The 26,556-nt window shown below is 47.6% G+C and overlaps 1 pseudogene; it reads right to left on the reverse strand.

The window, feature by feature from the left end:
* Positions 1-20,918: 20,918 nt before the first annotated feature.
* LOC123093671 (subtilisin-like protease 4) lies at positions 20,919-26,301 on the reverse strand (annotated as a pseudogene).
* Between the last annotated feature and the right edge of the window lie 255 nt (positions 26,302-26,556).

Consider the following 26,556-nt stretch of genomic DNA (forward strand, 5'->3'; position numbering starts at 1 on the left):
TGATTGTGATGTAGTATGATGATATGGTATCCTCCTCTGAATGTTCAAGTGGCTTGACTTGGCACATGTTTATCCATGTAGTTGAATCAAAACGAACATAGCCTCTATGATATTTATGTTCATGGTGTTCATATCCTACTCATGCTAGTGTCCAATGTTACTTATGCATAATGCCTGGTTATGATCGTTGTTGCTCTCTAGCTGGCCGCTTCTCAATCTTAATTGCTAGCCTTCACCTCTACCTAGTGGGAATTCTGCTTGTACATCAAAAACCATGAACTCAAAGTTATTCCAGATGAGTCCACCATACCTGCCTATGTACGGTATTACCCTGCCGTCCTAAGTAAATTTTCATGTGCCACCTCTAAAAACTTCTAAAAGTTATCCTTTTTGTATGCCTGGATCGTTTGTGGAACGACAGGAGGTGGTCGATATCTTCCGTGCTAAGCATGTTATCCTCAAGTCGAGTGTTTATTCACTTGCCATCACACGAGGAAATGGGCGGTAATAGGGATGCCTAGTCCCAAACTGCAAAAATGAAAAAGAGTTCATCTCTTGAATAATCAAACAAAACCTCCCAATGGAGTCAAAACCTTTACTTTCCGCTTGGGGACCGCCACTAGCGTGCTTAGCATGGAAGATGTTGATAACTGACGGTCGTGAAGTGAATGAGAAGGGTGTACCTCTCAAAATATCATTTATCTCTGTTTTAAAAATTGAGCTCTGGCACCTCTGCAAATCACTGCTTCCCTCTACGAAGGGACTTTCTATTTACTTTTATGTTGTGTCACCACCTTCTATAAACAAGCGCCAGAAACTGAGTAGAGCACAGCGGTCATGATTTATGCATTGTGTATAGCTAATGTTGGGTGCATCATGATTGGATCTTTTCTACCATGAATTACAATGTTTAGTCGCTGCTTGAACTTTGGAGGTGCTCTGCATTTATGTTTTGCAGTCTCAGAAAGGGCTAGCGAGATACCACTATTGTCATATTATATCATGATTGTTTTGACAACGTGTTGCCATTTGAGATATCTTATTATTGCTCGCTAGATGATTATGTCGTTGATATGAATCATTATAATCTTTAAGTGTTATTTTTGACATGGTTAGTTATAATGCTGGCTAAAAACATGGGTGTTGTTTAAGCTTATTTATGCAAACAAGAGCAAAAGAGTTCGTAAACGTTTTTCTCTCTCACTTTCAGTTTATCAACTGAATTACTTGAGGAAAATCAAAGGTTTAAGCTTGGGGGAGTTGATACGTCTCCAACGTATCTACTTTTTCTCACGCTTTCCCACTTGTTTTGGACTCTAATTTGCATGATTTGAATGAAACTAACCCCAGACTGATGTTTGTTTTCAGCAGAACTACCATGGTGTTGTTTTTGTGCAGAAATAAAAGCTCTTGGAATAAACGAAACATTCAAGGATTTTTATGGAATAAAAGAAGATTTTCGGAGCCAACAACCACCGGAGAGGGGCAACTGGGTGGGCACAACCACCAGGGCGCGCCCCCTCTCCTGGCGTGCCCAAGTGGGTTGTACCCACCTGGTGGCCCCGCTAACGACCGCCTTGATACTATAAGTCACATTATTCCAGAAAAAAATCAGTGAGAAAGAATTATCGCGTTTCACGAGACGGAGCCGCCGCCAAACCCTGTTCTTCCTCGAGAGGGCAGATCTGGAGTCCGTTTAGGGGCTCCGGAGAGGGGGATCTTCGTTCTTCTTCATCACCAACCCTTCTCCATCACCAATTCAATGATGCTCCCCACCGGGAGTGATTAATTCCTTTGTAGGCTCTCTTGTCGGTGAGGAGTTGGATGAGATTCATCATGTAATGGAGTTAGTTTTGTTAGGGCCCGATCCCTAGTATCCACTATGTTCTTAGATTGATGTTGCTATGACTTTGCTATGCTTAATGCTTGTCACTTTGGGCCTGGGTGCCATGAACTCAGATCTGAACCGTTTAAGAATTCATCATTATTTCCATGTTTTAGATCTGATCTTGCAAGTTATAGTCACCTACTACATGTGATGATCCGACAACCCCGGAGTGACAACAACCGGGCCCACTCTCGGTTATGACCGTAGTTTGAGGAGTACATGTATTCACTAGGTGTTAATGCTTTGTTCCGGTTCTCTATTAAAAGGAGGCCTATGGACCCCGCTGCCATGGGAGGGTAGGACAAAAGATGTCATGCAAGTTCTTTTAATAAAGCACGTATGACTACTTACGGAATACATGCCTACATTATATCGATGAACTCGAGCTAGTGTCGTATCACCCTAGGTTATAACTGTCACATGATGAATATGATCCAACAAGTCATCGATCCAATGCCTACGAATTTATTTATATTGATCTTGCTGTGTCACTATTGCTATCATCACTGTTACACTTGCTACAAATTATTGCTATCACTGTTGCTGTTACCGTTGTTGCTGTCTCTATTATCAAAACTATCAAACTACTTTGCTACTGATAACTTTGCTACATATAATTAACCTATAGGTGTGGTTGAATTGACAACTCAGCTACTTATACCTTCAAATATTCTTTGGCTTCCCTTGTGTCAAATCTATAAATTTGGGTTGAATACTCTACGCTCGAAAATTGTTGCGATCCCCTATACTTGTGGGTTATCAAGGCCTTTTTCTGGCGCTGTTACAGGGGAGCATAGAAATATTTGTTGAGTCACTTGGGATTATTACCAATTTATCACTATGAAGAATCTGAAGGATGCTAAGACTAAGATATTTCCCTCAAAGACGAGGGGAGGAGGAACTGTCATCCAGTTCTGCTTTAGATTCACCTTCTGTTATAAGTAAACTTGCAACACCACCACATGTTATTACTTCTAATATGTCACAAGTTATTAATGATGCTACTTCTGCTATGAATGGTGCTTAGGATGATGCTAGTACCTTGCTTGATAATGATGATGTGCCACTTGGTGAATTTCTTGATGAACAAATTGCTAGAGTAATACAACATGATGTTGCTGAATCTGATGATGAGCTTGAAACTCGAACTCCTAAAACACCTGCTAGAACTAGCTTTCCTAGATATGAACTGCCTAAGGTACCGGAAGGTTATGTTATGACTGAGGAAGCAACTAGAGATATTCTTGCTTGCAATGATAGAGATGATCTAGAGAAATTATTATGCAAGTAGAAAGAAAAATCTCGGAATGCTAGAATGAAATATGATCCTAAGTTTGCTACTTCACCTATTTGTATTGCTGATAAGGATTATGAATTCTCCGTCGACCCAGAGTTAATTACTTTGGTTGAATCTGATCCTTTCCATGGTTATGAAACTGAAACTGTTGTGGCACATCTTACTAAGTTGAATGATATAGCCACCCTTTTTACTCATGATGAAAAAACTCGCTATTATTTTATTCTCAAATTATTTCCTTTCTCATAAAGGGTGATGCTAAAGCTTGGTACAATACTCTTACTCATGGTTGTGTGCGTAGTCCCCAGGATATGATTTATTACTTCTCTGAAAAATATTTTCCTGCTCATAAAAAACAAGTTGCCTTGCAGGAAATATTTAACTTAGTGCAAACTAAAGAAGACAGTCTCCCACAAGCTTGGGGGAGGCTTTGCCAATTACTTAATGCTTTGCCTGATCATCTTCTTAAGAAAAATGAAATACTTGATATCTTCTATAACGGACTAACTGATGCTTCTAGGGACTTCCTAGATAGTTGTGTTGGTTGTGTTCTCAGGGAATGAGCTATTGCTCAAGCTGAAGAATTATTGAATAACATATTGAAAAATTATGATGATTGGACTCTTCCCGAACCACCGGCTAAACCCACTCCGAAGAAGAGGGGTATATTATATATCAGTCCTGAAGTTAGGCAAGAGGCAAAGAAATCTATGAAGGAAAAAGGTATTAAAGCTCAGGATGTTAAATATTTACCTCCTATTGAAGAAATACATGGGCTTAATACACCACCATTGCCTAAGGTGGTAGAGGTAAATTCTCTTCTGAAATTCAATGATAATGATAATCCTCACAATATGCATCCTAGTCAATGCCTTTATGAGTTTGAAAACTACATTAGAAAACAAGATCACTTCAATGCAAATGCTATGAAACAATTGAAATATAACTCTGATATGATTGCTCGCTTGAGTGACTTGTTATTTAGAATTTCAAATGATGTTAGAGGTGTTGGAAAATATGATTCTATGGTACAAACCCAGTTAGAACAAGTTGCTAAATCACAAAGGGAATTGCTTGATGAAATGAATAATAATATGCATGGTTTGCTATTAGAGTTGCAACTACAGGAGGTAAAATGACTCGAGAACCACTCTATCTTGAGGGACACCCAAAAATAATTGAACAAGATTCACAAAGAAAGAACACTAGTGCACCTAGTCCTACTAGAAAGAAGAAGAAAAAGAAAAATGATAGGACTTTGCATGCTTCTAGTGAACCTGAAATAGAAAAACCTCCTGATAAAGAAAATGAAACTTCTATCTCAGATGCTGAAACTCAATCTGGTAATGAACATCCACCTAATGATAACGAAAAAGATAATGCTGATGTTCATGAAGATGCTCAACCAAATGAAAAAGAACCAGATAATGATGTTGAGATAGAACCACCTGTTGATCTTGATAACCCACAACCTAAGAATAAAAGGTATGAAAAAAGTGACTTTGTGGCTAGGAAACACGGTAAACAAAGAGAACCATGGGTTCAAAAACCTATGCCTTTTCCACCCAAGTCAACTAAAAAGAAAGATGATGAAGAATTTGAACACTTTGCTGAAATGCTGAGGCCAGTCTTTTTGCGTGCTCGCTTGACTGATATCTTGAAAATGACTCCTTATGCAAAGTATATGAAAGAAATTGTCAATAATAAGAGAAAAATACCAGAACCTGAGATCTCCACTATGCTTGCTAATTATACTTTCAAAGATGGAGTACCTAAATAACTTGGAGATCCGGGTATACCAACTATACCTTGCTCTATAAAAAAGAATTATGTGAAAACCGCTTTGTGTGATTTAGGACCTGGTGTTAGTGTTATGCATTTCTCTTTATATAAAAGACTTGACTTGAATAAACTCACACCTACAGAAATCTCTTTGCAAATGGCTGACAAATCAACTGCCATACCTATCGGTATCTGTGAGGATGTGCCCGTTGTTGTTGCTAATGTTACTATTTTGACTGACTTTGTTATACTTGAGATGCCCAAGGACGACAACATGTTGATTATCCTTGGTAGACCCTTTTTGAATACTGCATGAGCTGTTATTGATTGCAATAAAAGCAAGGTCACTTTTCATATTAATGGTAATGAGCATACGGTGCACTTTCCGAAGAAACAATTCCAAGTGAATGGTATTAATGTTATTGAGAAATCTCCGGCAATCACTATTGGAAGTTTTCAAATACCTCTACCTACTATCAAAAAGTAATATGAAATGCTTATTGTTGGGGAAATGCAAATTCCCATTGAGGTAACTTAGTGATTTGTCAAAGTTCTTCGGTTTCATGCTAATCGAAAGTAGTTGTTAATAAGACCTGATCAACCTTATTAATGAATCATTTTTTAACGGTATGAAGTTGATGAATTTAGTAAGCACTACCTTCTGTCTTTACTTTTTGTTTTCTGTTTTTATTAGTTAAATAAAATAAAATGTCATGTTTTGTCTATTTTCTGAATTTCTCATGCAATAAAAAATGACCCAAAAATAAAAGTTCTCATAATGCCCTAAAAATTTAATATGAATTTTTTCTGAATATTTGAGAATTTGTGGTGCAAAATTTACCACAGGGGGTGCATCTGGTGGGCACAACCCACCAGGGCGCGCCAGCATCCCCTGGCGCGCCGTGGGGGTTGTGGTCCCCACGTGGGCCCCCTCACTTACTTCTTCCTCCCACACGGTCACTTACCTCTAGAAAAAAAATCACTTTAGCTGTCTCTCTCGTGTTCTTGTTCCCGAAACCGCGGATTTCGATCTCTTTGCTCGAAGCTCCATTTCCGAAACTGTTTCGGGGATTTGTTGCTTGGTATGTGACTCCTTCATTTGTCCAGTTAATTTTTGTTTTAGTGGTTTATACTTTAAATAAATAGCTACTCTTGGTGCTGTTGTAAATGTGATTGCATGTTCGATTCTTAGTATTTTAAGTAGTTTGAATGCTTGCTATGGCCTCTATGTATCCCTATGAGTAGTTGCTATTAGTTTTGTCAAGTTTTGTTGGTAAAATTTTACGGACTAAAAATTCATATATTTGTTCATAGGAAAAATTGTACCCGAACATGAATATCTTCAGGAAATTTGGCTCTAAGAAGAACTCCAAGGGTCTTATTGGAGAGTCTTCTGACAGTGATCTCCGCCTTCGGAGGTTGGCGGAGGTATGACCGTGTGAATGGCCGCACACTCCGTTCCTGCAAGAGGCTGGAATTCATGAGGAGTTCATGCAATTTATTGCCAATACAGGTCTCACCAACTTCATCGCAGATGAGTGTGAACAACACCAAATCCTCACAAACATGTTTGTTCAAAGTTTTACTTTCCTGCCTAGGAATAATCCTCCTGAAGTGAGTTTTGATTTATATGCTGAAAATCATCATATACCACTTATTGAGTTTTGCAACATATGCATGATCCCGTCTGATGGGAGCTTGGCTGAGCCTAGGCCGGCTGAGTTTGAGGATTTTTGTCGCACTTTGACAGTGGGTGATGAGAGGAGAGTGTCAGCCATTACTGCTATCACTTTGACTCTGTTTGGGGCTCCGGAGAGGGGGATCTTCGTTCTTCGTCATCACCAACCCATCTCCATCGCAAATTCCATGATGCTCCCCACCGGGAGTGAGTAATTCCTTTGTAGGCTCTCTTTTCGGTGAGGAGTTGGATGAGATTCATCATGTAATCGAGTTAGTTTTGTTAGGGCCCGATCCCTAGTATCCACTATGTTCTTAGATTGATGTTGCTATGACTTTGCTATGCTTAATGCTTGTCACTTTGGGCCTGGGTGCCATGAACTCATATCTGAACCGTTTATGACTTCATCATTATTTCCGTGTTTTAGATCCGATCTTGCAAGTTATAGTCACCTACTACGTGTTATGATCCGACAACCCCGGAGTGACAACAACCGGGCCCACTCTCGTGATGACCGTAGTTTGAGGAGTACATGTATTCACTAGGTGTTAATGCTTTGTTCCGGTTCTCTATTAAAAGGAGGCCTTAATATCCCTTAGTTTCCAATATGGCCCCTGCTGCCACGGGAGGGTAGGACAAAAGATGTCATGCAAGTTCTTTTAATAAAGGACGTATGACTACTTACGGAATACATGCCTACATTATATCGATGAACTGGAGCTAGTGCCGTGTCGCCCTAGGTTATAACTGTCACATGATGAATATCATCCAACAAGTCACCGATCCAATGCCTACGAATTTATTTATATTGATCTTGCTGCGTTACTATTGCTATCATCACTGTTACACTTGCTACAAATTACTGCTATCACTATTACTGTTACCGTTGTTGCTGTCACTATTATCAAAACTATCAAACTACTTTGCTACTGATCACTTTGCTGCAGATAATTAATCTCCAGGTGTGGTTGAATTGACAACTCAGCTGCTAATACCTTCAAATATTCTTTGGCTCCCCTTGTGTCGAATCTATAAATTTGGGTTGAATGCTCTACACTTGAAAACTGTTGCGATCCCCTATACTTGTGGGTTATCAGTAAGCAGTATGACTATTATCGCCCACAACTCATTGTGTTCTACTCGTGCATATAATATCTACGCATAGACCTGGCTCTGATACCACTATTGGGGAACGTAGTATTTCAAAAATTTCCTATGATCATGCAAGATCTATCTAGGAGAAGCATAGCAACGAGCGGGGAGAGTGTGTCCATGTACCCTTGTAGACTGAAAGGAGAAGCGTTTATTAACGTTGTTGAGTTAGTCGAACGTCTTCGTGATCCAACCGATCCAAGTATTAAACGTACGGCACCTCCGCGCTTAGCACACGTTCAGCTCGATGATGTCCCTCGAGCTCTTGGTCCAGTTGAGGCCAAGGGGGAGTTCTGTCAGCACGATAGCGTGGCGACGGTGATGATGAAGCTACCAGCGCAGGGCTTCGCCTAATCACTACGATGATATGACCGAGGTGTGTAACTGTGGAGGGGGCACCGCACATGGCTAAGAGAAGACTTGGTGTGCCTTTGGGGTGCCCCCTCCCCACGTATATAAAGGAGGGAGGGAGAGAGGCCGGGCCTCCTAGGGGCGCGCCAAGTGTAGGGAGTCCTAGTAGGATTCCCATTCCTTTTCAGAGTGGGAAAGAAGGAAAGGAGGGAGAGGGAGAAGGAAAGGGGGGTTGTGCCCCCACCCTTTGTCCAATTCGGTTTGGGCAGGGAGAGGCGGGCGCCACCTTGGCCCTTCTTCCCTCTCTCCACTAAAGCCCAATAAGGCCCATTAACTTCCCCCGACGAATTCCCGTAACTCTCCGGTACTCCAAAAAATACCTGAATCACTCGGAACCATTTTGATGTCTGAATATAGCCTTCCAATATATGAATCTTTACCTCTCGACTATTTCGAGACTCCTCGTCATGTCCTCATCCGGGACTCCGAACAAACTTCAGTCATCAAATCATATAACTCATAATACAAATCGTCATCGAACGTTAAGCGTGTGGACCTTACGGGTTCGAGAACTATGTAGACATGTCCGAGACACATCTCCAATCAATAACCAATAGAGGAACCTAGATGCTCATATTGGCTCCTACATATTCTACGAAGATCTTTATCGGTGAAACCGCATAACAACATACGTCATTCCCTTTGTCATCGGTATGTTACTTGCCCGAGATTCGATCATCGGTATCCTCATACCTTGTTCAATCTCGTTACAGGAAGTCTCTTTACTCATTTCGTAATGCATCATCTCATAACTAACTCATTAGTTACATTGCTTGCAAGGCTTATAGTGATGTGCATTACCGAGAGGGCCCAGAGATACCTCTCCAGTACTCGGAGTGACAAATCCTAATCTTATCTATGCCAACTCAACAAACACCATCGGAGACACCTGTAGAGCATCTTTATAATCACCCAGTTACGTTGTGACGTTTGATTGCACACAAAGTGTTCCTCCGATATTCGGGAGTTGCATAATCTCATAGTCAGAGGAATATGTATAAGTCATGAAGAAAGCAATAGCAATAAAACTAAACGATCATTATGCTAAGCTAACGGATGGGTCTTGTCCATCACATCATTCTCCTAATGATGTGAACCCGTTCATCAAATGACAACACGTGTCTATGGTCAGGAAACATAACCATCTTTAATAAACATGCTAGTCAAGTAGAGGCATACTAGGGACACTCTGTTTTGTCTATGTATTCCGGTTAATACAGTTCTAGCATGAATAATAAACATATATCATGATATAAGGAAATAAATAATAACTTTATTATTGCCTCTAGGGCATATTTCCTTCATCCGGCGCCCCCGGACATGCGTGTGTCGGGGGCGTGGAGGCTGAGCGCCGGCGGCGTTCCGGTGCCACCGGTGCCCGAAGGGGCGGCACGGCGGGCCGAGATCGCCCGTATCCGCTCGTCCCTGATGGAGGAGCAGCGGAACGAGCCGAGGTACGCCGCCGACAGCGAAACACTGTGGATGATGTACTTCGAGCGCCGCCGCCAAGAGCAGATCGCCTCCATCAACGGCATCATCACCCGCGGCCGCCTCAACGCCGATGGGTGGCGCGGGTGGTGGGGCGTGCCAGGCCGCACCCTCGAGGCCGTCCTCGACCACATCGAGACCGACAACGTGTCACGCCTCGAGTACCCGCCGCGACCGTCATTCTCTCGCCGCCGTGGCAGGTCCTGGACGCTGCGGCGAATGGAGCCGGGGACGTCCTCGTCGTCGGGCTCTGGCTCGTTGGCGCTCCGCCCCATCAAGCCAGAGCCGGAGGAGACTCCGCTCCGGCGCCGCACCCGCAGCGGCGCCCTCGTCATCAACAAGGGTGCCCGCCCTTCCCGCGCTCCCTCCGCCTAGTCCGGCCGAAGCCCGAGCCGGGCCTGCTCCCCGTGAAGCCGAGCACGTTGACATGGTGGCCCCCGACGATGAGGCCGCCCTAAAATGGGCGAAGAAGGACTACGTCCGTGAGCAGGTCCGCCGCCAGTGCCGGAAATACGTGGAGCTCCAGGCCCGGCCACGTGGGCGCGAGGAGTGCGGCGTCATCGTCCTCGACAGCGACGAGGAGGACGATGCCGGGCTGTCCAGCGCCCCACCGCGTGTCGGCGGCCTTGGCCAGGGGTGCAGCAGGAACGGCGGCGGCTCCGACGGGGCGCGCGACGACGACGATGGCGGCGACTACACCCCTTTCTATAGGCTTCTCGGCATGTAGATGGAGTACGGTGGCCGCGGCGCAGCAGGACTAGGCGTAGTTTGGCGTAGTTTGCATGTTTTATCTGTTTTTATACAAATTTCAATAAAATTTCAGCGAGTTTGTGCCAGTTTCGCCGAGGTTGTACAATTTTGTATGAAATATCGCCAAGTTCACGTGATTTTGGCGGCGAACTAATACCACATGGATTTATACAATGGCAGAAGTACTATTCTGATTCTTTAATTTTGGGACGCTCTGTTCATGAGCTTGTGTCCACATACTGTTTGATTTTATGCATATGAGGGACTGTACTACATTTTTTCTGGTTTCCCTTTGGTGTATGTTTGATTATATATGTTTTGGTTAACAGTTGTTATTGCCTCTGATTTGTCTTCCAGTTACTTCGCTCATGTTTTCAGTTGTAGTGACATCCGGTTCAGAGTTGCTATAGGGGTTGTCTGGGTACGTTTCAGTTTTTAGCAAACGGATTTTAGGAGAAATTATATGAAAACGAGCTTTAGTAAACTTATTGTAAATCTTTGTTCGGATTAAAAGTTGTTTTTGCAAAACCATGTTTGGGTTAGATCCATTGATCAGAATGAATTGGATAAGAGACTCAGCCCTCATTGCAGTCTCGGGAGGCAAACACAAGAGCACTCACCCAGCAAGACCTGGAAGCCATGCATGGCCTTCCTCCAAGCTTAGTTGCCTCCCGAAGCTCAACATGTCATGCTGCTTCAACAAATCGTCCCAGCCTCTGTTCAAAGTTCATTTTGCTGCTACTAATGGGAAGCATTCAGCCCTCCTGCACTCGCATGGTGTTGTTTGCGCTCGACGCGTGCATCATCAACGACACCGGAGGAATCTGTGTTAGAGATATCTGTATCTGTTTAAACTCTTTGTTCCTCGTTACTCTTTCTCCTCGATCGTCATGTACCTGGACGCATCCTTGCGATAGTCCAATGCTTGTACGCCACGGCAGGCTTTGCCCTCTATCAATATAAACCACACGCGGCCCTACGGGGTAGATACGCTTCCACAATTCCTTACATGGTAATCAGAGCCCTTCCTCTCGTACATCTAGCCTACCTCGCATAAGATCGATCTAGTTGATCACGAGAGAAAGAAGAGAGCCGCCGAGAGGAACCGATGGCAGGCACCGCCGCCAGCACCACTGCTTCCACCACCGCTTCCACCGCTGCCTCCATAATCGCCTCCACCATGAGCGCCCTATCCACCCAATCCGCAGGCCTCACTTTTGGGTCGTCTTCCACCTCGAGCAGCAACCCTACCTCTCTCGGCGCACCTCCATCAGAGAAGCTCACGAGGACAAACTTCCTCCTCTGGAAGGCCATCATGCTATCCCAGATTAGGGGAGCACAGATGGAGCACTTCTTGGACGCCACAAGCCCGACGCCTCCTGCCACTCTCACCATCCCCAAGGACGGGAAAGAAGAGCAGATCTTCAACTACGCCCGCACAATCTGGTACGCTCAACAGCAACAGTTACAAGGTTATATGATGGCATCTCTCTCCCATGAGGTTCTTGCCCAGGTGGTGACTCTTCAGACACCGGCCGAGGTGTGGACGGCGATCCATGCTACCTTCGCTGCTCACACACAGGCGCAAGAAATCAACAACAGAATTGAGCTTGCTAACCTCCACAAGGGGAACTCCACCATGGCGGAGTATCTTGCCAAGATCAAGGCGCTGGCGGATGAGATTGCCACCATCAGCACACCTCTCACCGATCGGGAGATGACCTCCTATGTCCTAAAGGGACTGGACCTCGAGTACAACTCCGTGGTGTCAGCCCTTCAAGCCCGCGTCGAGCCCATCACCACCCCAGAACTCTACAGCCAGCTCCTCAGCTTCGAGGCACGCGTCAATCTTCTGCAAGGTACGCATCACCGCTAGTCTTCTGTCAACAACGCTTCTAGTGGGCGCGGCAATGGTTGTCGCGGCCGTGGTCACCAAGGCCGTGGTCGTGGTGGCGGTCCTGGCGGGCGCAGCAACAACCAGGGTCCGCCCCGCTCGTGTGGTGGTGACCGTGGGGGTGGCTACAACAACAACAACACCCACGGTTCCTCCTCCAACTCTCGCCGAACCAGGTGCCAGCTTTGCAAGAAACCGGGCCACGAAGTCATTGACTGTTGGCACCGGTATGACGAGGACTACGTGCCTGATTCACGTCATGTAGCAGCTGCCATCCGGGAGCAAGGAGGAGGTGATGGTGATACAGTCTGGTATGCAGACTCCGGTGCTCGGACCATGTCACAAACGAGCTAGAAAAGCTTGCTCTTCACGAAAGATATCATGGCAATGATCAGATTCACACCGCAATCGGTGGAGGTATGGAAATTTGTCACATTGGTCAAGCTTCTATTAATTCCCCTAGCCTTAAACGTGATCTACTTCTAAAAGATGTTCTTCATGTTCCTGAAGCCGACAAAAATCTAGCATCTATGTCTCGTTTAACTTCCGACAATAATGTTTTCTTTGAGACTCATCCCACCTATTTTTTCATAAAGGATCGGGCAACGAGGGAGCTCATTCATCACGGTAGATGCATTGGAGGACTTTACCCCATCACATCAAGAGTCTTTACTCGCAAGCGTCATCGTCAAGCGTATTCCGCCATCAAGCCCTCACTAGCAAGGTGGCATCAAATATTAGGACATCCCTCGTCAATAGTAGTCAAGCAAGTAGTCAATAAAGGCAATCTTTCATTGTCGAATAGTTCAAATAATGAGTCTGTGTGTGAAGCTTGTCAATGTGCCAAGAGTCACCAACTCCCCTATCCTATCTCGAATAGTGTGTCTCATGCTCCTCTGGAGCTTATCTTTAGTGATGTATGGGGTCATGCAAGAGATTCTTTTGGAAGAAAAAAATACTATGTTAGTTTTATCGACGATTATAGCAAATTTACTTGGATATATTTGCTTAAGTTCAAATCTGAAGTATTCTCTGTTTTCCAAGAATTTCAAAAACTTGTTGAGAGATACTTCGACAGAAAAATTCTTGCAGTCCAAAGTGACTGGGGAGGAGAGTATGAGAAACTCAACTCTTTCTTTCGCAGCATAGGCATTGTTCATCATGTGTCTTGTCCCCACGCATATCAACAGAATGGCTCGGCTGAAAGAAAGCATCGTCACATTGTTGAAGTTGGTTTATCTCTTTTAGCCCATGCATCAATGCCACACAAATATTAGGATGAAGCCTTCATTACGGCTACTTATCTTATCAATCGTCTCCCTAGTCGAGTCATTGGCAACATCACTCCATTAGAACAATTGTTTCATCAAAAACCAGATTACAACTCCCTAAAAAAATTTGGGTGTGCCTGTTACCCAAACTTGCATCCATATAATCGCCACAAACTCGAGTTTCGCTGCACTCAGTGTGTCTTTCTTGGATACAGTAATCTTCATAAAGGATATAAGTGTCTAGAGATTGCAACGGGTCGTATCTATATTTCTCGGGATGTTGTTTTTGATGAAACACTCTTTCCTTTTGCCACACTTCACCCCAATGCCGGAGCTTTATTACGTGCTGAAATTTCCCTTCTTCCAGATTATATGTCACATTCTGATAACGGGGGTGAATTAATTAGATCTGATCATGTGCAAAAATCCGTGGAAAATTTTGAATCTGATGATACTTGTGCAGAAACAGGGCATGATTTCATGTATGCAGATATTGCCAAACCGGGCGCTAGATCCCAGGAAGATGCTGGCTGCAGCCCTGTCACCCGATCGGCGCGATCCGAGGCGGATCCGCATGCAGGTGCGGGATCCCAGGCACAGTCTGTCGCTCCAGATGGACGGGTGGCCGACAGCCCACCAGGTGCGGAGCCCACCAGCCCAATCAATGCGAGCGGGGACGACTTGTCCGTTGCCACGAGTTCGCCTGCTGGGCCCAGCGGAGCCTGCAGCGGGGCGTGCTCGCCTGACCGCATCTCAGGCGCCACGCGGAGCAATGTGCCTGGACGGAGCAGCCCGAGGCTGATCTCACCTGCGCCCTTGGATCTGGCGCTGGATGCTGAGGCTGATGCGTCCGGATCTTCTGTGGCTGTGGAGGAATCTCCAGCTACAGAACCTGGCTCTCCTGGATCTTCTGTGGTGAGGTCTACAACAGCACGAACAGCAGCACCCGTGCTTCCTCTTCGACATACAAGATCTCAGACAGGCATTATAAAGGAAAAAAAGTATACCGATGGTACGGTCAGGTATGATAAAATCAAGCGTGCATTTTTTACTAGCACCGGTGAGCCAACTCATTTGCATGATGCCCTTGCTCATAAAGATTGGAAGAAGGCTATGGGTAGTGAATATGATGCACTTGTTAAAAATAGAACTTGGCATTTAGTACCACCAAGAAAGGGTGATAATGTTATTGATTGTAAGTGGGTTTATAAAATTAAAAGAAAGGCTGATGGCAGTATAAACAGATACAAAGCTAGACTAGTTGCAAAGGGTTTTAAGCAAAGGTTTGGTATTGACTACGAAGATACCTTTAGTCCCGTTATTAAAGCAGCTACTATTCGACTTGTTCTGTCCATTGTTGTTTCCAAAGGATGGAGTTTGCGACAGCTAGATGTTCAGAACGCGTTTCTTCATGGTGTTCTTGAGGAAGAAGTGTTCATGCGGCAACCACCAGGATATGTAAATAAAAGCACACCACATTATGTTTGCAAGTTGGATAAAGCTTTGTATGGGTTAAAACTGGCCCCAAGAGCCTGGTACTCAAGGTTGAATACACAGTTACAGAAGCTTGGGTTTACATCATCAAATGCAGATATCTCATTATTCTTCTACAGTAAGAACAATATTACCATGTTTGTTCTTGTTTATGTTGATGATATAATTGTTGCTAGCTCAAATCCAGATGCCACTACTTGTCTACTCAAGGATCTGAAACTAGAGTTTGCTCTTAAGGACTTGGGTGATCTTCATTACTTTCTTGGAATCGAGGTCAAGAAGGTAAAAGATGGCATACTTCTTACCCAGGAAAAATATAGCACGGATATTCTCAGAAGGGTAGGTATGGAAAAGTGTAAGTCTGTTAGTACACCCATCTCTACTTCAGAATGTTGGGGAACGTAGCAGATATTCAAAATTTTCCTACGTGTCACCAAGATCTATCTATGGAGAAACCAGCTACGAGGGGAAGGAGAGTGCATCTACATACCCTTGTAGATCGCTAAGCGGAAGCGTTCAAGAGAACAGGGTTGAAGGAGTCGTACTCGTCGTGATCCAAATCACCGGAGATCCTAGTGCCGAACGGACGGCACCTCCGCGTTCAACACACCTATAGCCCAGTGACGTCTCCCACGCCTTGATCCAGCAAGGAGAGAGGGAGAGGTTGAGGAAGACTCCGTCCAGCAGCAGCACAACGGCGTGGTGGTGGTGGAGGAGCGTGGCAATCCTGCAGGGCTTCGCCAAGCACCGTGGGAGAGGAGAAGGGAGAGAGGTAGGGCTACGCCAAGGAGAGGTCAAACTCATCTGTTGGCAGCCCTCAAGACCTCAACTATATATAGGGGAGAGGGAAGGGGGTGCGCCCCCTCTAGGGTTTCCACCCCAAGGGGTGTGGCTGCCCCCAATCCCATCTAGGGTGGCGGCCAAGGGGGGGGGGGAGAGGGGAAACTTGCCCCCCCAAGTTAGGTGGGTGCGCCCCCTCAACCAACACTAGGCGCCTTGGGCCCTTATGGGGGGGGGCGCACCAGCCCACCTGGGGCTGGTCCCCTCCCACACTTGGCCCATGCAGCCCTCCGGGGTCGGTGGCCCCACTTGGTGGACCCCCGGGACCCTCCCGGTGGTCCCGGTACGTTACCGATAAAACCCGAAACTTTTCTGGTGACCAAAACAGGACTTCCCATATATAAATCTTTACCTCCGGACCATTCCGGAACTCCTCGTGACGTCCGGGATCTCATCCGGGACTCCGAACAACATTCGGTAACCATATACAAACTTCCTTTATAACCCTAGCGTCATCGAACCTTAAGTGTGTAGACCCTACGGGTTCGGGAATAATGCAGACATGACCGAGACGTTCTCCGGTCAATAACCAACAGCGGGATCTGGATACCCATGTTGGCTCCCACATGTTCCATGATGATCTCATCGGATGAACCACGATGTCAACGACTCAATCGATCCCGGATACAATTCCCTTTGTCTAGCGGTATTGTACTTGCCCCAGATTCGATCGTCGGTATCCCGATACCTTGTTCAATCTCGTTACCGGAAAGTCTCTTTACTCGTTCCGTAACACATCATCCCGTGATCAACCCCTTGGTCACATTGTGCACATTATGATGATGTCCTACCGAGTGGGCCCAGAGATACCTCTCCGTTTACACGGAGTAACAAATCCCAGTCTCGATTCGTGCCAACCCAACAGATACTTACGGAGATACCTGTAGTGCACCTTTATAGCCACCCAGTTACGTTGTGACGTTTGGTACACCCAAAGCATTCCTACGGTATCCGGGAGTTGCACAATCTCATGGTCTAAGGAAATGATACTTGACATTAGAAAAGCTTTAGCATACGAACTACACGATCTTTGTGCTAGGCTTAGGATTGCATCACATCATTCTCCTAATGATGTGATCCCGTTATCAACGACATCCAATGTCCATGGTCAGGAAACCGTGACCATCTATTGATCAACGAGCTGGTCATCTAGAGGCTTACTAGGGACATGGTGTTGTCTATGTACCCACACATGTATCTGAGTTTCCTATCAATACAATTATAGCATGGATAATAAACGATTATCATGAACAAGGAAATATGGTAATAATAACTAATTTATTTTCAACATAGAAAAACTTACTGTTGAAACTGGAGAAGTACTTGGGTCAGAGGATGCAACAAATTATAGAAGTGTTGTAGGTGCATTACAGTATCTGACTCGTACACGTCCTGATATTTCCTACTCTGTGAATAAAGTATGTCAGTATTTACATGCTCCTACTACAGCTCATTGGACTGCGGTAAAAAGGATTCTGATGTATCTCAAATTTACAGAGGGACTTGGTCTTCAGATTGTCAAGTCTCCATCTCTTCTTGTATCTGCTTATTCTGATGCAGACTGGGCAGGTTGTGCTGATGACAGGAGGTCCACAGGTGGCTTTGCTGTGTTTCTGGGAACAAATCTTGTGTCGTGGAGTGCAAGGAAACAGGCTACAGTCTCAAGGTCAAGTACTAAGGCTGAGTATAAAGCTTGAGCAAATGCTACAGCTGAAGTGATGTGGATCCAGACATTGCTTCATGAACTTGGGATCAAAATCCCACAAGCTGCAAGATTATGATGTGACAACATTGGTGCAACCTATCTCTCAGCTAATCCTGTTTTTCATGCACGTACAAAGCATATTGAGGTCGACTTCCATTTTGTCAGAAAAAGAGTGGCACGTAAATTGCTTGATATCAGGTTTATTCCAACCGGAGGTCAACTTGCTGATGGCTTCACAAAACCTCTCACGATGAGAAGGTTAGATGACTTCAAGTACAATCTCAACTTTGGTAAGATTCAAGGGGTTTAGATTGAGGGGGAGTGTTAGAGATATCTGTATCTGTTTAAACTCTTTCTTCCTCGTTACTCTTTCTCCTCAATCGTCATGTACCTGGACGCATCCTTGCGATAGTCCAATGCTTGTACGCCACGGCAGGCTTTGCCCTCTATCAATATAAACCACACGCGACCCTACGGGATAGATACGCTTCCACAATTCCTTACAATCTGCAGCGCCGGCCCTGCGGGCGCCGGGCTCTCCGAAGCACTGTCCCATCGAGTGGCGCTATCTTCCGTGGGTGCATGCCATGCCGCAAGGTGGACCACGCCGTGTACATCGCATGGCGGAGAAGCGCATTGCAGCTAATCTGCGGCGCCATGAGGAGCTATTGGCTGCTGCAGCAGTGTCACGCCAGAGCAAGAGGTTGGACACTAATGATTCTGAGGTACTGTTGTGACCTGCTGTATCGGTTTACACACGCCGCATGTCTGATCTGTTCACGGACATCCTTGCAGAGGACATGCACAAGCTCGCTGACGGCAATGCAGCAAAGTGGTGTTTGTCATACGAATGCTCCATCCTGCAGTAGGGGTGCTCCGAATCACAATGGCAACAAGCTATAAGGGCATGTGTGCAGTTAAAGAGTAGAGGCGTAGGATTATAGCTAAACAAGTATTCCCTCTTATATTTCGGTTTTTTTCAAACATATGTTGAGATCTATTGCTTAACGAGAAAGGTAGAATCAGTGTAAGATTTTGAGCTGCAATATTAGCAAGGTGAAATTTCATTTAGTCCGAAAAAAATATTGACTGTTCTTTCACAGGACAATCTACCCGCAAATGCATCAACATTCATATGAGGAACAAATGCATTGGCATATCATGTGCAGGGGAAGACGTGCGGTATTATGGCAGTTCTTTTTATTTGTTTCTTTCAATGTTGGATAATGTCTACTCCACTTATTCATAATCGGTACAGGTAACTTCAGCACATATCACAATGGATGGCAAGTATATGTATAAGCTGAGATTGTTTCCAATCTGTTGTAAATGCGTTGCTATTTCTTTAGTCAGTCTAATTTTCTAACCATTGTAAAAATGCTCAATTGCCTAGCTCAAATGATGTTGAAGCTGAGAAGCAACAACAGGTAGGATGTATGGTCTGAATTTTTGCACCGAGATTTAAATGGATCACAACTCATATGATGCACAATGTTACTGAAAATCTAGGAGCCTATGATCAAATTTAGTCTATGACTTAGGAGGACCCGGATAAATATCACATATCCTGAACCGGCGTCCCAAGAACCATACTCTCAATAGGTATGTCGTTTTTGTCATCAGCAGCCTTCCATTTTTGTCATCAGCAGCCTGTCATTTTTCTCCCGTTGCGACGGGCATTTGTGCTAGTACGTATATGAATGCAACGTTAACGAAGAAGAAAATAAAAATGAACATGCATGCTACTCGCAGCAGACAGATCAACAGGAAACAAACGCACGACTACTCCTTCCCTTGCTTCACTTCAGTCGTCTTCCCCAGCTTACAGGTCGACGACGGCGACCATCGGGCTTCGGACGACGTGGCGGCTTGACGACCAAGTGATTGAGCCCTCGAAGACGGCTCCCTTGACGAACGTGACCTTGGGCATCAGGGCGACTCGGATGGAGTAGGACTGCTTGTGTCCCTGCGCCGTGAAAATCAGCTCGGCGGGTTCCACGTCGACCAACACCAAACCGGGCATGGCCACCGCCACCTTGTACACCTCCGGCAGGCCTTCGGCTTGCAGGTTGGTCAGTGTCCTGACCACGAGCTGCTGCTGCTGGAACAAGGTCACGACGATGCTTGGATAGTTGAGTTGTTCTTGGGGCACACCTTCATGATCGGAGCACAGGCCGGAGCTGTTGCGGGTAACGGCCCGCATCGCCATCTCGCCGAAGTTGGAGCACAAGTAGCCTATGTACTGTGCTGTGTCGATGTCGTAGGCTAGGCCAGGGTCCATGGCCCTGGCCAAGTCGACGTGGCCAGCGCCTGTCGCGTAGAGGGCAGCAGGATCCGGGTCCCGCTGCTCGTCCATGATGCGCCCCCCGCTGTTGTCTCGGGTGGAGGCTGTCGTCATCAGCGCTGACCTGCAAATCGATCCAAAAGGCATGCACCAGCATGATCGACTATTAGATACTGTATATAAGAAGTACTCGTACTAGCTAGCAGCTCGGGAACGAAGGGGATTATATGATTGCTTGCTTGCTTGCATAACGCTATGTTGTCTCGCTTCCTTGCTTCCTAGTATTATCAAATATATATATATGTGATTGCTTGCATTGGCCGGCGGAATTACGTAGTACCTCATGATGGCCGGACTCCACGTCGGGTGCACCCTCTTCAGAAGTGCCACGAGCCCGCTCACATGGGGCGTGGCCATCGAGGTGCCCGACTTGAAAGCGAACGCCTCTGGTCTCGCGGGCACGCCGGCGAGGATGTTGAGCCCCGGAGCCAGCAGATCCGGCTTGAGGACGCCGGGGCTCCACTTGCTCAAGCCACGCCCCGAGAAGTCAGCCACCGTAGGCGCCGGCGACGAATCCTGCGTGCCTACATCCCAGTTGACGAGGGCATAGCGTACCGGCCCGCCTGACGCGAACTTCTTCAGGATCTCACCCTGCTTGTGGGTCACTTGAATGACCTGACTCAATGGGCCGAAGTCGTACAAATCAATGGTATATCCAACCTTTTCTGGTTCGACGAAGACAACGGCCGAAGCGTGCAATCTCAGAAGTGTACGGGCTAACTTGATCGTGATATCACGACCAATGCTGTCGGCGAGGTCGCAGATGACGACATGACCAGAAACCAAGGCAATCAACTCGTAAGGATACGCGCAGTACCCGCGATGGTCCTCGGTACGGTACAGCAGAGGGTGGAATGTCGGCGACGGCAGAATCAGGAGCTTCATCCTATCGGCAAGACTCTCACCCACGGCGAAAGCGTGAGTTCATCTGCTGGGCCTTCGAGGTACACGGTGGCCGGGAAGTACCGGTCCACCGTGCCGGCGCCCACCGTGAGCAACCATGGCTCGGCGTTGCGGACGGAGGATCCAGCCGGGCCGTAGTTGCCGGCGCAGACGACAACGTGGACGCCTTGCTGCATGGCGTTGAAGCCGCCGATGCCGATGGAGCTGCGGTCGTACGTGGGAATGTTCCTCGCGGCGAGGGACACCGATATCACGTGCACGCCGTCCGCCACCGCCTCGTCCATGGCCCTCAGCACGGCTGCCTCGGGGCAATCTCCGGATTCTGAGCACACCTTGTAGATTGCCAAGTGGGCGTAAGGAGCCACGCCGGAGGCGGTGCCGTTGGCAAGCCCGTTGACGGAGACGTTGGCCACGAAGTTGCCGGCAGCTGTGGTGGCCACATGCGTGCCATGCCCGTTCTCCGTGTCACGGGCCAGGGTGATGAAATCATCGTCGGGGACGTACATGTTCTTGACCCCTATCAACTTCTTGTTGCACTTCATGTTCGGATGGCACGACCCCTTCCATAACGGCGACGGCATGTCCATGAACCCAGCGTCCTCGCGCGACGGGTGGGTGTCATCGATGCCGTGATCGATGACACCGATGATGACGCCCTGGCCGCCGTTGCCGGGCCATTTGTCAGGCGACTCGCCCATGCGGTTCGGCAGGCCGAGGAACGCAGTCGTGTGCGTCGTCTGCGCGCGGTAGATGTTGTTGTCGAAGGAGCGTATGAAGCCTGGCTTGGCGGAGACCACCTTGAGCTCCTCCTCCGTCAGCCGCGCGGCGAAGCCGGTGAAGACGGTGCGGTAGGAGTAGAGCAGCCTCGGCTTGCCTTGTGCCGTCGTCGCCGACGGCAGGAACGAGCGGTGCCACGCTCTACAACAAGGTCAAGGGCCTCGCCGACACATTGGCCTCCATTGGACAGCCCCTCACCGACTCCGAGTTCAACTCGTTTATTGTCAATGGTCTTGATGAGGAGTATGATGCCTTAGTCGAGATCATCAACGAGCGGGGCAACTCGACACCCATGCTGGCACACGAGGTTTTCTCTCGGCTCCTTCTCACTGAGCAACGGGTCGAGACTCGCCGCACCAGGGGCACTGGCTCCCTCTCGGCCAACGCCGCCACCAAGGGTGGCCGCTCTTCTTCATCACCCCGGTCTCCCTTGGGGCTGCCACCGTCGCCCGCCTCGGCCCCCCCACCTACTGCGACCTTACCGGGGGCTGGCGGTCCACGTGTGTGTCAGCTTTGTGGCCGCGATGGGCACTGGGCCTCCAAGTGTCATAAGCGCTTCCAGCGAAGCTTCCTTGGTCTTGGCAATGACGGCAAAGATACACGCAACAATGCCCGTCAGGTCGCCATGGCTGATCGTCCCGCACCGCAGAAGCAACAGGGACACACTCAGTCCTACTCCATCGATCCACACTGGTACATGGACTCTGGGGCGACAGAGCATCTAACCAGCGAGATGGGGAAGCTTCACACTCGTGAACCCTATCATGGCTCCGACAAGATCCACACCGCCAATGGAGCAGGTATGCACATCTCTCATATTGGTCAAGCATCTCTTCTCACTAGACATGCCAATAGGAGTCTTCAGCTTCGCAATGTTCTTCGAGTTCCATCTGTGACCCGTAATCTTCTTTCAGTTCCTAAACTCACACGTGATAATAATGTGCTTTGTGAATTTCACCCTTTTGATCTTTTTATTAAGGATCGGGGCACGAGGGACATTCTTCTTAGTGGGCGGTTGTGCCAGGGTCTCTACCGTCTGGAGCATCCTGGTGTCGCTCGTGTTTTCAGTGGAGTTCGGGTCTCTCCGTCACAGTGGCATGCTCGTCTTGGTCACCCGGCCACACCTATTGTCCGTCATATTTTGCGTCGTCATGAGCTTCCTAGTTTGTCTAGTCATCAAGATGTAGCAGTGTGTGATGCTTGTCAGCAGGGGAAGAGTCATCAACTTCCTTTTTCGGAGTCCAGTCGTGAGGTGAAACATCCTTTAGAACTTGTGTTTTCAGATGTATGGGATCCTGCTCAGACTTCTGTCAGTGGTCATAATTACTATATCAGTTTCGTTGATGCTTATAGTCGCTTTACCTGGCTTTACCTTATTAAACGCAAATCTGATGTGTTTGATATTTTTGTTCAGTTTCAAAAACATGTTGAACGTCTTCTCAAGCACAAAATTGTTCATGTCCAGTCAGACTGTGGGGGCGAGTATCGCAACCTCAACTCTTTCTTTCAGTCGCTTGGGATAGCTCATCGTTTAGCATGTCCACATACACATCAGCAGAATGGTTCAGTCGAACGTAAGCATCGTCATATTGTTGAAGCTGGTCTTACTCTTTTGGCCCATGCATCTGTTCCGTTTCGGTTTTGGAGTGATGCTTTCACCACTGCATGCTTTCTCATCAACCGTACTCCTACTCGTGTTTTAAACATGAAGACTCCCATTGAGGTTCTCCTTAATGAACAACCTGATTATACCTTTCTCAAGGTATTTGGGTGTGCTTGCTGGCCGCATCTTCGTCCATATAACAAGCGCAAGCTTGAGTTTCGTTCTAAGAAGTGTGTTTTTCTTGGCTATAGCTCTCTTCATAAAGGTTACAAATGTCTTCATGTTCCCACTAATCGTGTCTATATATCTCGGGACGTCGTGTTTGATGAGCATGTTTTTCCCTTTGCCAACCTTCCTGTGTCCACTGTCGAACCACCATCCCTGCATTCATCCTCTGTTGCTTCTGACCAATTTGATGATGTTGCATACTCTCCTTTGCTGTTACCTAACCATGGTGCAGGAACCGGACGTGGAGCTCGTTTGGAGCTGTTGGAGGATTCACCATCATCATCGTCGTCTTCTGGTGGGCACGTCGATCGCCCTATGTTGCATGGCATCGATTCACGTGCCCATGCATGGTCACCCGACGAGCCCGTCGCGCCGAGCATCTCCACTGCTCGGTCCGTTTCGCAAGCGGCCGCCGAGTCGCCCGCGGCTCGGCCCGTCACGCCGTCTTCGCCTGCGGCTCGGCCCGTCACGCCGTCTTCGCCCGCGGCTCGGGTCCTCACGTCGCCTTCATCAGCGGATCGGCCCGCGACACCGGCCGCGCCACGGCCCACTATGCCGAGCTCGCCATCGGCCCGGTCTGTGATGCCGGAGTCGCCAGCTGCTTCGTCTGCTCTGCCGGTTTCGCCGGTGGGTCGGCCTTCTTCGCCAACCGAGTCCGAGGCTACCGTGACTGGCTCCTCGTCACCGGCTGACTCGTCAACGTCGCCGTCCTCCAGCCCGTTGCAGGCTGCTCCGTCGACCTCGGTGGTTCCTGTGTCCCGACCACATACACGCAGTCGCAGTGGCATTTTCAAACCTAAGGAACGTAAGGATGGTACGGTTGCTTGGTTGGCTGCTTGTTTGGCTGCTGCTGTTGCGGATCCATCTTCTGAGCCTCGCTCATATCAGGCTGCCCTGCGCATTCCACATTGGCGAGAGGCTATGGAGCAGGAGTTTCATGCTCTTCTTCGTAACAAGACATGGACTCTCGTTCCTCCACCACCACGGGTAAATGTTATTGACTCAAAATGGGTATTCAAAGTGAAGAAGCATTCGGATGGATCTATTGAGCGTTACAAAGCGCGACTTGTTGCTCGCGGTTTTCGGCAGCGTCATGGTCTTGACTATGAGGACACCTTCAGTCCTGTCGTCAAGCCTACCACTATTCGGCTTCTTCTCTCCATTGCTGTTTCTCGTGGTTGGTCACTTCGTCAACTTGATGTGCAGAATGCTTTTCTACATGGATTTTTGGAGGAAGAGGTTTATATGAAACAGCCGCCTGGTTTCTCTGATCCTGATCGTCCTGACTATATCTGTCGTCTTTCCAAAGCACTATATGGTTTGAAGCAAGCTCCTCGTGCCTGGCATGCCCGCCTTGCCTCTGCCCTTCGTGCTCATGGGTTTGTGACGTCTACTGCTGACACTTCGTTATTTCTTCTACAGAAGCCAGAAGTCACTATGTATCTTTTGGTATATGTCGATGATATTATCCTTGTCAGCTCTTCTCAGTATGCTGCTGATGCTCTTGTCTGCTCTCTTGGTGCTGATTTTGCGGTCAAAGATCTTGGGAAGCTTCACTACTTTCTTGGAGTTGAGGTCACTTCTCGTGCTACTGGTCTTGTCCTTACGCAGAAGAAGTAATCCTTGGAGTTGTTACAGAGAGCTGGCATGCTGAAGTGCAAACCGACCACCACACCCATGTCGTCTACCGACAAGATAACAGCTGTTGATGGTGAGCTTTTGTCTCCTGCGGATGCCACAGAGTACAGGAGCATTGTTGGTGGACTTCAGTACTTGACGATCACGAGACCAGATATCTTTTATGCTGTTAACAGGGTTTGTCAGTATCTTCAGGCTCCCAGAGATACTCATTGGGCTGTTGTTAAACGCATTCTTCGTTATGTTCAGTTCACCCTGACATTTGGTATCTATATTCGGCCGACTTCCTCTCGGGTCCTTTCGGCCTTCTCTGATGCAGATTGGGCTGGTAGCCCAGATGACAGGCGATCCACGGGGGGTTATGCAGTATTCTTTGGCTCTAATTTGCTCGCCTGGAGTGCTCGGAAACAGGCTACTGTGTCACGTAGCAGTACTGAAGCTGAGTACAAGGCTGTGGCTAATGCTACTGCAGAGATTATTTGGGTGCAGTCTTTGCTTCAGGAGTTGGGTTTGTCTCAACCACAGCCTCCTATTCTTTGGTGTGATAACATCGGTGCTACATACCTTTCTGCAAATCCAGTATTTCATGCCCGAATGAAACACATTGAAGTTGACTATCACTTTGTACGGGAACGTGTATCACAGAAGCAACTCCAGATCAAGTTTATCTCATCTAAGGATCAACTTGCAGACATCTTCACTAAGCCTTTACCGCTGCCACAGTTTGAGGCTTGTATGCGCAATCTTACCCTTCTCAGTTCTTTAGAAAGTGGCTAAGATTGAGGGAGGGTGTTAGACTATGTATAGCTTCTGTACCTATGTACGTATATGGTACATATTGTAACACAACCATTATATATAATGAGATAAGTCACCCCTAGAGGGTTGTGCTGGTTCCTCAAAACTTATTGTCTTACATCTGGCAGCATCAGCATCGGCATCTTGGCCTTCTTCTGTTGGCTCGAGCATGACGATATACGTCCTGTAGCCGTCGCTGTCGGCTGGCTCGACATCGTCGAGCTCGGCGGCGGTGGACGTGAGCGCCGCCTTGAGCAGCTCGGCGATGGTGGACGCTGGCTCCCTCTCGTCCAGCTCGGCGGTCGTGGACGCCACCGCCGGCAGGAGGAGCAGCAGTAGCAGCACCATGCTGCTCGCCATGGCTGCGAGCGAGCGGGAGCGGGAGCGGTGGCTGGCGAGAGGTAGCGCCATGCTGCTCGCCATGGCTGCGAGCGAGCGGGAGCGGGAGCTGGAGCGGTGGCTGGCGAGAGGTAGCAGTAGAAGATTGGTGCGCTCTCTGCGGGCTGCGGCAAGGCAATGAAATATATGGGCACAGCTAGCTGCGGCGCGACGCGGCTAGCTGCGTGGGTTGGACTTGGACGCGGCACACACGGCCGGGCCGGTACACGGGCACAA

This window comes from Triticum aestivum, chromosome 1B, assembly GCF_018294505.1.
Source record: "Triticum aestivum cultivar Chinese Spring chromosome 1B, IWGSC CS RefSeq v2.1, whole genome shotgun sequence".
In the NCBI taxonomy this organism is placed as follows: Eukaryota; Viridiplantae; Streptophyta; class Magnoliopsida; order Poales; family Poaceae; genus Triticum; species Triticum aestivum.